This window comes from Nicotiana attenuata, chromosome 1 (assembly GCF_001879085.1).
Source record: "Nicotiana attenuata strain UT chromosome 1, NIATTr2, whole genome shotgun sequence".
In the NCBI taxonomy this organism is placed as follows: Eukaryota; Viridiplantae; Streptophyta; class Magnoliopsida; order Solanales; family Solanaceae; genus Nicotiana; species Nicotiana attenuata.
In genome coordinates, this window is record NC_031989.1 from 42,078,258 (window position 1) to 42,088,031 (window position 9,774).

A 9,774-nucleotide genomic window follows, 5' to 3' on the forward strand; every position below is an offset into this window, starting at 1 on the left:
GACCAGATACCCAGGGCGCAGAATGCCGAAGCAGACAACCTCGCCAAGTTGGCTGCAGCCACCCGAAATATCAACAAAGAAAACGTGGTCACCCTCCTCCATTCCTCGATAGACTAGGTTGAGGTACATTCTATAAATCTGACTTGGGACTGGCACAATCGTATCGTAACTTATTTGCTGGAAGGAACGCTCCCGCAAGATAAGAAAGAAGCCAAAAAGCTCCGAATACAAGCAGCCAGGTACAGCCTCGTGAATCACGACCTTTACAAAAGGACGTTCGGTGGCCCCCAGGCCAAATGCCTCGGACCAAACCAAACAAAGCAGGTATTAGAAGAAGTACACGAGGGGCACTGTGGTGCTCATACAGGAAACCGTGCCCTTGTCAGATGCCTCATTCGCGCGGGATACTACTAGCCCACCATGAAAAAAGAAGCCGCAGACTACGTCAGGAAATGTGAACAATGTCAAAAATACGCCCCTATGATACACCAAGCAGGAGAACTGCTGCACTCCGTCACTTCGCCATGGCCATTCATAAAGTGGGGGATGGATATTGTCGGACCCCTTTCAGCAGGACGAGGTAAGGTATGCTTCATTTTGGTTTTAACTGACTATTTTTCTAAATGGGCGGAAGCAGGTGCATACACGCAGATACGTGAGCAAGAAGTTATTGCATTCATATGGAAAAATATAATATGCCGCTTTGGCATTCCCAAAGAAATCAACTGCGACAACGGACCCCAGTTCGTCGGAAAGAAAACAACCGAGTTCTTTAAAAAATGGCACATCAAGCGAATACTCTCCACACCATACCACCCCGCCGCCAATGGTCAAGCCGAGTCTTCCAATAAAACGATATTGAATATATTAAAAAAGAAGCTCGAGGACGCCAAAGGGTTATGGCCTGAACTACTGCCAGATGTACTATGGGCATGCCGCACCACGCCAAAAACTAGCACAGGCGAAACGCCATACTCCTTAGTCTACTGGACTGATACGGTTATACCCTTCGAAGTCGGAGAACCTAGCCTGAGATACTCCAACAAGAGCGGACCAAGTAACGACGAAAGTAGATTACAAGACCTAGATGAAGTCGAGGAGAGAAGGGACATGGCTCACATAAGAATGGTAGCCCAAAAACAACAAGCAGAGAGGTACTATAACAAGAAAGCCAAAATACGACCACTCAAGGTCGGAGATTACGTTCTCAAAGCTAAAATGCAGGCAGCAAAAGACCCTAATGAGGGAAAGCTAGGAATAAATTGGGACGGGCCATACAAAATCACAGCGTCAGCGAACAAAGGAGCGTTTCAGTTAGAGACAATGGAAGGAAAACTACTCCAAAACAATTGGAATATCGCCCATCTCAAATACTTCCACTTCTGAAAAAAAGTGCCCCCTAAGTCGTACTCTTTTTCCCTCATCCGGGTTTTGTCCCAATCGGGTTTTCTCGGTGAGGTTTTTAATGAGGCGGCAAAGGAGACGCCTCGAGGTCCGAAGTGTTGTTCATTACCCCGCCCGTCAATATAATCTCCAGGCCGAGTAATGAAGGGACTGGGCATAGATAGCCAAATCTCCATTGTATGTACAAAGTCAACACGTATTTTCTACGAGAATAAATCAAATCTCCATTGTATGTACAAAGTCAACACGTATTTTCTACGAGAATATAATCAAATCTCCATTGTGTGGACAAAGTCAACCCGTTCTTTCCACGAGAACATAATCAAATCTCCAACGTATGAATGAAACTAGCGTCCACTATAGTCCAACAGACAGAATAGAGCGCCACCCTTATGACGGGATACTACTTCGACACCAGCTCGAAAGTAACATCCCAATGGCTAAGGCCATCGACTAAGAAACGTGTTCGACCTCACTCGAACTACGACGGGATACTACTTCGACGCTAGTTCGAAAGTAACATCCCAATGGCTAAGGCCATCGACTAAGAAATGTGTTCGACCTCGCTCGAACTACGACGGGATACTACTTCGACGCCAGTTCGAAAGTAACATACCAATGGCTAAGGCCATCGACTAAGAAACGTGTTCGACCTCGCTCGAACTACGATGGGATACTACTTCGACGCCAGTTCGAAAGTAACATCCCGATGGCTAAGGCCATCGACTAAGAAACGTGTTCGACCTCGCTCGAAAAAAAGAGAAGAGATAAAAAAGAAGGAGTAAGACCTCACTCGAAATAAAATCGATTTGACAGTCCGACAAATGCCCAGAATGTCATGAAAATTATAAAGGTTACCACCAAATCAACAAAACAATTTCTTCATTACAACGAATTGTTACTGGCACCTATCTTTACAGTGGGCTCAAAGACGCCCTTACAAAAATCCTACGACAAAAGAAAGTACAAACAATTTTTTTATATTATTATACATCATCCGCGGTACTATACGCATCTTCATACCAAGAGTCGGAAGCAAGACGGTTTGCATCGTCAGAATTGATGTAATCTCCATCGGGTGAAAGGGGGTCGTACCCACATGCCTCACGAGCTTTGGCATGAACATCCTGAAGCTCGGCTTCAGACGCCCTCCCCTCAGCATGAAGAGCCTTGTAAACATCGAGCTTGGCCTCGGCATGAACCCACAACTCGTATAAACAACGAGGCGCACCAGGATCGGCTGAAGCACAAGACGTAGGAGGTTGCGAGTTTCGATGGACGTTTTCCGCCCTCAGTGACGCCACCTGCCCGGTCATTGCGGATAACTCCGCCTCCAGCTCCTTTACACGCCCCTCAAGCCCCGCTACCTTAAGCTCAAATGCCTCCTTCTCCTTGGTCCGCTCCGACCTACAGACGCAAAGGGTATCTTCCAACACCGCCGCTTCAGAAATAACGGTCACCAATCTATCAGCACTCACACTCAACTCGCCCTTAAGACCGTCGATCTCCACCGCCTTCATACCCAATTCAGTGGTATGACTGGCCACCCTTACTTGCAGGTCAGTATTCTCAGCCATCACCCCTCTACTAAATTCGAGCTCATCTTCCTTAGCCTTGAGGGATGCTTCGAGTTCACTATTGCGGGCAACAACCTTCATGAGATCCTCGTCTCTCTATCTCAGCTCCTCGACCTTGCGCGCCAGTTGGTCCTCACTCTTTTTGAGCCCTTCACAGAACAGTTGGAACTCAAGGTCCTAATGGTAGATGTCGGCCATTGCACGATGCTTGGTGCGATATTCTTGATATTTGGAGAACATCTTCTCATATGCGGCCACCCTCTTCCTTTCCCGGCGCTCGCGTTCAATCTCCATGATAAGGGTCTGGTACAACAAGAAAAAGTCAAAACAAAAAGACAGGCCAAAAATAGTAGCGCGAACCAAACGACGAAATGGAAGAGAAAGATATCTAGCCGCAAGGCCATGCCGGCGACGTTCCGAGACGATTCCGTGTCGTTCATCGTTCTAAGAGCCTCGCTCTCGGGGCGGCACATAAAGGGGCTAAAATAGACGCCACCTAGTCACAGTTCGACAACATGTTATAGTCCACAGGGACAACTATATGCTGATCAGAGCCCTCCATCCTAACCTTCACATGAGTGTGGCGCTCTAAAAATTCACGAACATCTGTCGGGTCGACATCCGAACCTGAGCCATCGCCTTCGACACGTAGGCCCCCTCCAACGTTAGAAGATGCGCCACCCTCAGCGGAACGCACGGAACCACCTCCTGGGTATGCCCCTTCCGTTTGAGGGGACCTCCCCGCTGCAATAGCATCGGTCATAAATGAGGGCACGGGTTCCATCCACGAAGCACCCATCTTGCTTCTATCAGCGTCCACGGCCACCTCTTTTCCGAGCTCCACTGTCCTCCTTTTCCTCAGTAATGACTCATCCCCATTAGAGGATTCGTCTGCGGGGTGATGGACCGGTACGGAAGAGGTCTCTTTCCTCACGACCATCTTGCAAGAAGGATCCCCTATCTGTATCGGTTGAGCCCGACCCTCCCGGACGGACTCACTCAGTGTAAACTGCATCCCTACAGCAGCAACAGCCTGTCGAAATGCAGGGACTGGGGCTCTACGCCTAGAAGCTCCCCAACCTGTTATCGAAAAAAGTTGTATCAATAAGCAAAGGCATACAATCAACGAGTGATATAAGGGAAAGCACTTACCAGACGAGACTCTCGGCCCGAAGCATTTTACGAAAGCAGGCCAGTATCGAGTCTCCACTGCATGGGGGAGCAGACGGGCTACCCAATCCCTTATACCTGCAATAGGGCGAGGCAGGCGTCCCATAGATACAAACGAGAAGTAAACAAACACTAAGGTAAATGAAGAAGAAACAAGAGAAAAGAAAATAAAATAAGTGGTGACACTCACGTTTCTCATTCCATCGCTCTGGGAACCTAGCAGGGTCAGACACGATGTGGGCAGTTCTAACGAAGAAGTACTTGTGCCAAAACTTACGACTCTCCCGGTTGTCGGTCCCAACTACCAGCCCTTTTGTCCCACGGTGCCTCAAATGCACCATGGTACCCCTATGAAAGCTGGGTGAAAATAAGTGCAAAAGGTGGTGAACCGTAACCTCACACCCCGCCAACTCCGCTTATTTTGTCAGCAGCAGGAGTATTTTAAGCGTATACGGAGAGAGTTGAGCCGGGCAGATCTGGTAGAATCGACAGAATTCCTCCGCTAACGGGAGAAGGGGGAAGGAATAACCGATCACAAAAGGGTACTCATAAAAGTCACAGTACCTAGGCCTATGGGCTTCTACAAAATCCCTTCCCACTGGAACCATATCAACGTGGGCGGGGATGTTATACTTTACACGGAGAGCATCGATGTGAACTTGCTCCATTTCGAAGAATACAGGGATAGGAGTAGGAGGAGGATCTTTGAGAAAATCACTTCGAGACATAGGGTGTCTCGGCAGCAACTCCTCAACGGTAGGGAAGCTATCCCCTTCCTCCGCCATCATGCCCTCATCGCTAAAAGGGGGCGCCACGGATATTGGAGTGGCGTCAGAAACCCCCTTTCGAGACCGATGTGATCTAGGCATATCCCTGACGATAATATGGTAAAGTGACAGAGAGGGTTGAGAACGAAAAAGGGAAGAAGAAGAAGCAAAGAAAACGTTAAACACGGGAGAGGTATGGAAGAAGGGCAAGAGATGAAATGGCCAAGAATTTTTGAAAAAACAAACCCTCCCCTATTTATAGGAATGGGTGGCATCAGAATCAAAGTGAAAGGCTGCAGAGTAGCACCGGAATCGAGGTGAAAGACTGCAGGACCGAAGCGACAAGCCGTCAGCCCCTGTCTCGAAAACACGCATAATGATGACGCATATGGAAATAACGTCATTTCCCAATAAGACACACCACCAGAGTCTTGTTAAGCACGTTAACCCCCCACTGTTGGCCAAGTCACAACACTCCACCAGAGTCTCCACAAAGGATGGACGGTGTCCGCTTACCAAGGGCGCACCAAACTCCGACCTCGACAAGCGGAGGGACTAACTGTATGGGTCCAAATTTGGACGATCACAGCCATTTGACAAAGGCAACGGAAGATGAGATCTTCATAAGCGGTGCCCTACGAGGGATGACAAATAGCAGATAGAGGACGAATAGCTGTTGCAGTAGTGTAGGCCCAATAAGGGGTATTTGGAATATTCTCACGAATATTCCCTAGGGTATGTTTTCTAGGGTGCAGAAAGGGGTTAACCCATATATATAGTGGAGAAAATACCTAGTAGAGGGATCTTCTTCAATTTTTTGGACCTTTTCAGTTGAAAGCAAAACTCGTAAAATCTCTCCTATATTGAAGATTATCATTCTCACTGTACAATTACCGCCTTTTTCATAAGATCAACAAATACTTTCCATCGTGTTCATTACTTGTATCTTCTGTTCTAGGGTTTATTATGCTTAGCTGAGATTTATCCTTTCATTTTCTTTGATTGATTTGATCAATAAGGTTCCAATATCTTTTGAATCAAACAGGTAGTGTGGGGGTTGGGGTAAATATTAGTTAGTAATTTAAGTCATTCACGCGCTGAAATTGGATTGAGAAACACACAATATGCCATGTCAGCATGATGTGTTTAATTGGCTTATTTTATTGAAGGCTTGAGGTGTCTAATTGAAAATGGGTTCAGTTGAGGTGTTTGCCTGATCGTCGAGGACAACTTAAAATGGTCATTTATGTATTTCGCCTAATATATTTGAACTTCTTATTATTAGTAAGTTTACCTGATCTTGAGAAATTTTAATAGTTCAGCTGATTGAATATCTTAAACCTTTTCTTTTTTGTTCGTCAGGTTGATTCCTTACCTTATAAGTAAAAAGGGGAATGAATGTCTTATTGAGAGTAATTACGGAAGAACCTTTTCATAGAGAATATCAATAAATGAAGAAGTCATTTATTCACAGCACAAAAAGTGCTCACTCACTTCGTATCTGAAAAGGCAGACGGGGATCTATCTTGAATCCGGAATCGAAATGTTATCTTTTTGGACTCAAAATACTTTTTTAGGTGGAAAAAAATTTAGTTACTAAAATATGTAAAACGCGGTTTTAAACCGCTTTTTATCTTAACGACCGTTTGAGACGTTAAGGTAAAACACGGTTCAAAACTGCATTTTACAAAAACGCGGTTAAAAACCACGTTTTACAAATCAACCGCGTTTTCTATTTGCCAAAGAATTTGGCTCGTTTGCTTCAAACTTAAACTGTTGCTTTGAATCATTGTAGTTGCACCAGTAGGGTTCATTGATCCCACTCGATTAATCACTTTGGAATTAAGTAACCTATCTTTTTTGGAAACAGATTTCTTCTTCAATTCGATTTGAAGTACTTAATATTTACTCCTTCCGGTCACTTTACTTGGCATGTATACTAAAAATAGATGTTCACTTTTATTTGGCACCTTACGCTTATCAAAGAGTAAACAATAATATTTTTCCCCTTTTACCCATAGTATTTATTACTCATTTCAAATTATTTTTTCAAATCCAATAAAATATATGGGTATCGTGGTAAATTAAACACTTCATTTATTATTTCTTAAGGGGCGTGAAAAATCAAAAGGTGCCAAGTAAAAGTGACCGGAGGGAGTATATCAAGTCAAACTCATCAAAATATAGTATTAAGCACTTTGACTTATCTGTGAAAAGTCCCAGAATTTGAATTTGAAATCTGTAAAGTGGATGCATATCTACAACTATTTGCACATTTTATATTTACACCAATGAGCAAAAACTTTTCTCTCCGCACCCCGTCTAATAATAAATAATTTTTTTTTATTGAAGAATAATCATTTAGTGTATTTATTACATAGTAAATAAATCTATGGGTATTTGTAAAGAGTAATTAACTTCCATCACAAACTATTGGAAAGTTTGAATTTACAATAAGAATAACTAAAATTAAGAATTAGTGAACTATTTCTTACTTTGATACATTTGAAAAAACTTTCAGATGTTAAATAATGCTAGATATTGTACTAAATCTAATGGTGAGATGCATAAAAAATACATTAGGAGTGAAACAACTTGTTAACTTGCAATTAACACTCATAATTATAGATGAAGAGCAAATTTTTACTTTTCAAAAAAGAATCTGGAAACCCAGAAGGAAAAAAAACAATTTGAAAATAAATAAATTCAAAACGCATTTTGTTTCTCAGATAAAAAATTTCCATTTTTTAAAAACAGTTTCCGAAAATCTGTCTAAACGCAATATTTCAAATTTCAACTAAGAGCTTGTTTGGAAAGCCACCTGGGAATTGGATTTGGGTGAAATTTGGTGTAATTACACAGTTTGGCATGTTTGTTTGGCTAAGTAATTACTTGGTCAACATGGAATTGGGTGTAATTGGAGGGGTGTAATTACACTCTCCAATTCTCAAGGGGGAGGTGAGAATTGGTNAAGGTGAGAATTGGTGGTAATCACACTGTGTAATTACAAGCTTGCCTTTTAATTTCTTTTCTTTTTCTTTTTCTTTTAATTTATTTTTTTATAAATTTTTATTTCTATTTTTTATTTTTAAATTTTTATTTTATTTTTACCTTTTAATTTTTTTTTTGAATTTTTAAAATATATTTTTTGTACATTATTTATCTTTTATTTCTCTACCTTTACTTCTTGTGATTCATGTAGTTGCTTATATTTTATTTTTTATTTATTTTATTATTTTATTTTTTGAAAATACACCTCCTAATATTAGAAATAATGAGTCATTAACAAACTTGCCACATAATGAGTGAGACAATTAAAGTGAAATTTCGTTGTTGAATATGGTTATAAACTTATTATGTTTCCTAAACTTAAGTTGTAGTGGAACTTACTATTATTATGTTGGAATCGACATATGTTAAACTGTTTTTTTTTTGGATTTTAAATTTTTGTTATATTCATGGTTCTAATTTACTTGTTTTAGTAGTGTTGTCTCACATTGCATGTTGTTCATTTTTTAGTTAGAAATGATAGATTAATTTTGTCAAACATTTGAATGACATTATATTTATAAATATTAATTTATTTTATCAAACATGAATGCCATGATGTTGTTACAAAACTTATGTTTTTAGTTTTTGTAAGTATTTAAATTAAATATTATCAATTTGAAATATATATATATATATATATATATTATTTTTATAATATTAATTATAAATATATGATTACTAATTAATGTATATTCACGAAAAAATATACATCTTAAATACCAAATATAATATCATTTATACTTATAAAAAAAGTTATAGGCATATATTTATTATATTAACTTTTAGGTTTTGATAATTACTTCATTTAAAATTTAATCTAACTGTGTAATTACACTTGTGCAACCAAACAGTAAACTTGTAATTACACTGTATTTACACTATGCCAAACAAACATGTCGTCATAATTACACAACTGTGTAATTACTAGGTTGTATAATTACTACCCTAGTAATTATACCAATTCCAATTACCTGGTGGCTTTCCAAACGGACCCTAAACCCAAAAAGAGGAAAGAAAACAACAACAATTATCCAAAATAAATCCAGGCGATGATTCCGTCATGTTGCCCAAGTATACAATAGAAATTTTTTGTAAAACGTGGTTTTTAACCTGTTTTGAACCGCGTTTTACCTTAACGTCCCAAACGACCGTTAAGGTAAAATGCGGTTCAAAATCGCGTTTTACATATTTTAGTAACTAAATTTTTTTTTCCATCTAAAAAAGTACTTTGAATCCAAAAAGACAACATTTCGGTTCCGGACTCGATCTATCCTTATCCCCTCCTCTACTTTCCCTTTCCCTCGTAATAATAATAACAAACTTTAAAAAGGTTTACCCAATATATTAGGAAAAGTCTTCATTAGCGAATTGCTAATCCACGGATTTCTAACAATTATTTTAACCCTATCCATTAGGATAAAACTTAATTAGCAAACTACAAGTAAAGTAAGGATAATTTAGTAAAATACTCCTTAGAGTTAATGCTATTAAATAATACTTTTTAACGACTGTGTCAAAAGTTTTAAATGTCAGATAAAAGGGGACTAAGGCCTCATTTGTTTTTTTTTATAGGATTAAAACGTCTGAATTTAAATAAACGTTTGAATATCAAGATGTGTATTAAGATTAAGACATCTGAATTTGAATACATATCTAAATATTAAGATAAGTATTAAGATCTGAATACTAAATGATTAAGATTGTTTGATTTTTAACATCTGAGTGTATAGAATTTATCTTTATTTGAAAATTAATAAACATAAAATTCAAATGAATTTAATATTCTATCGATATTATATATATAT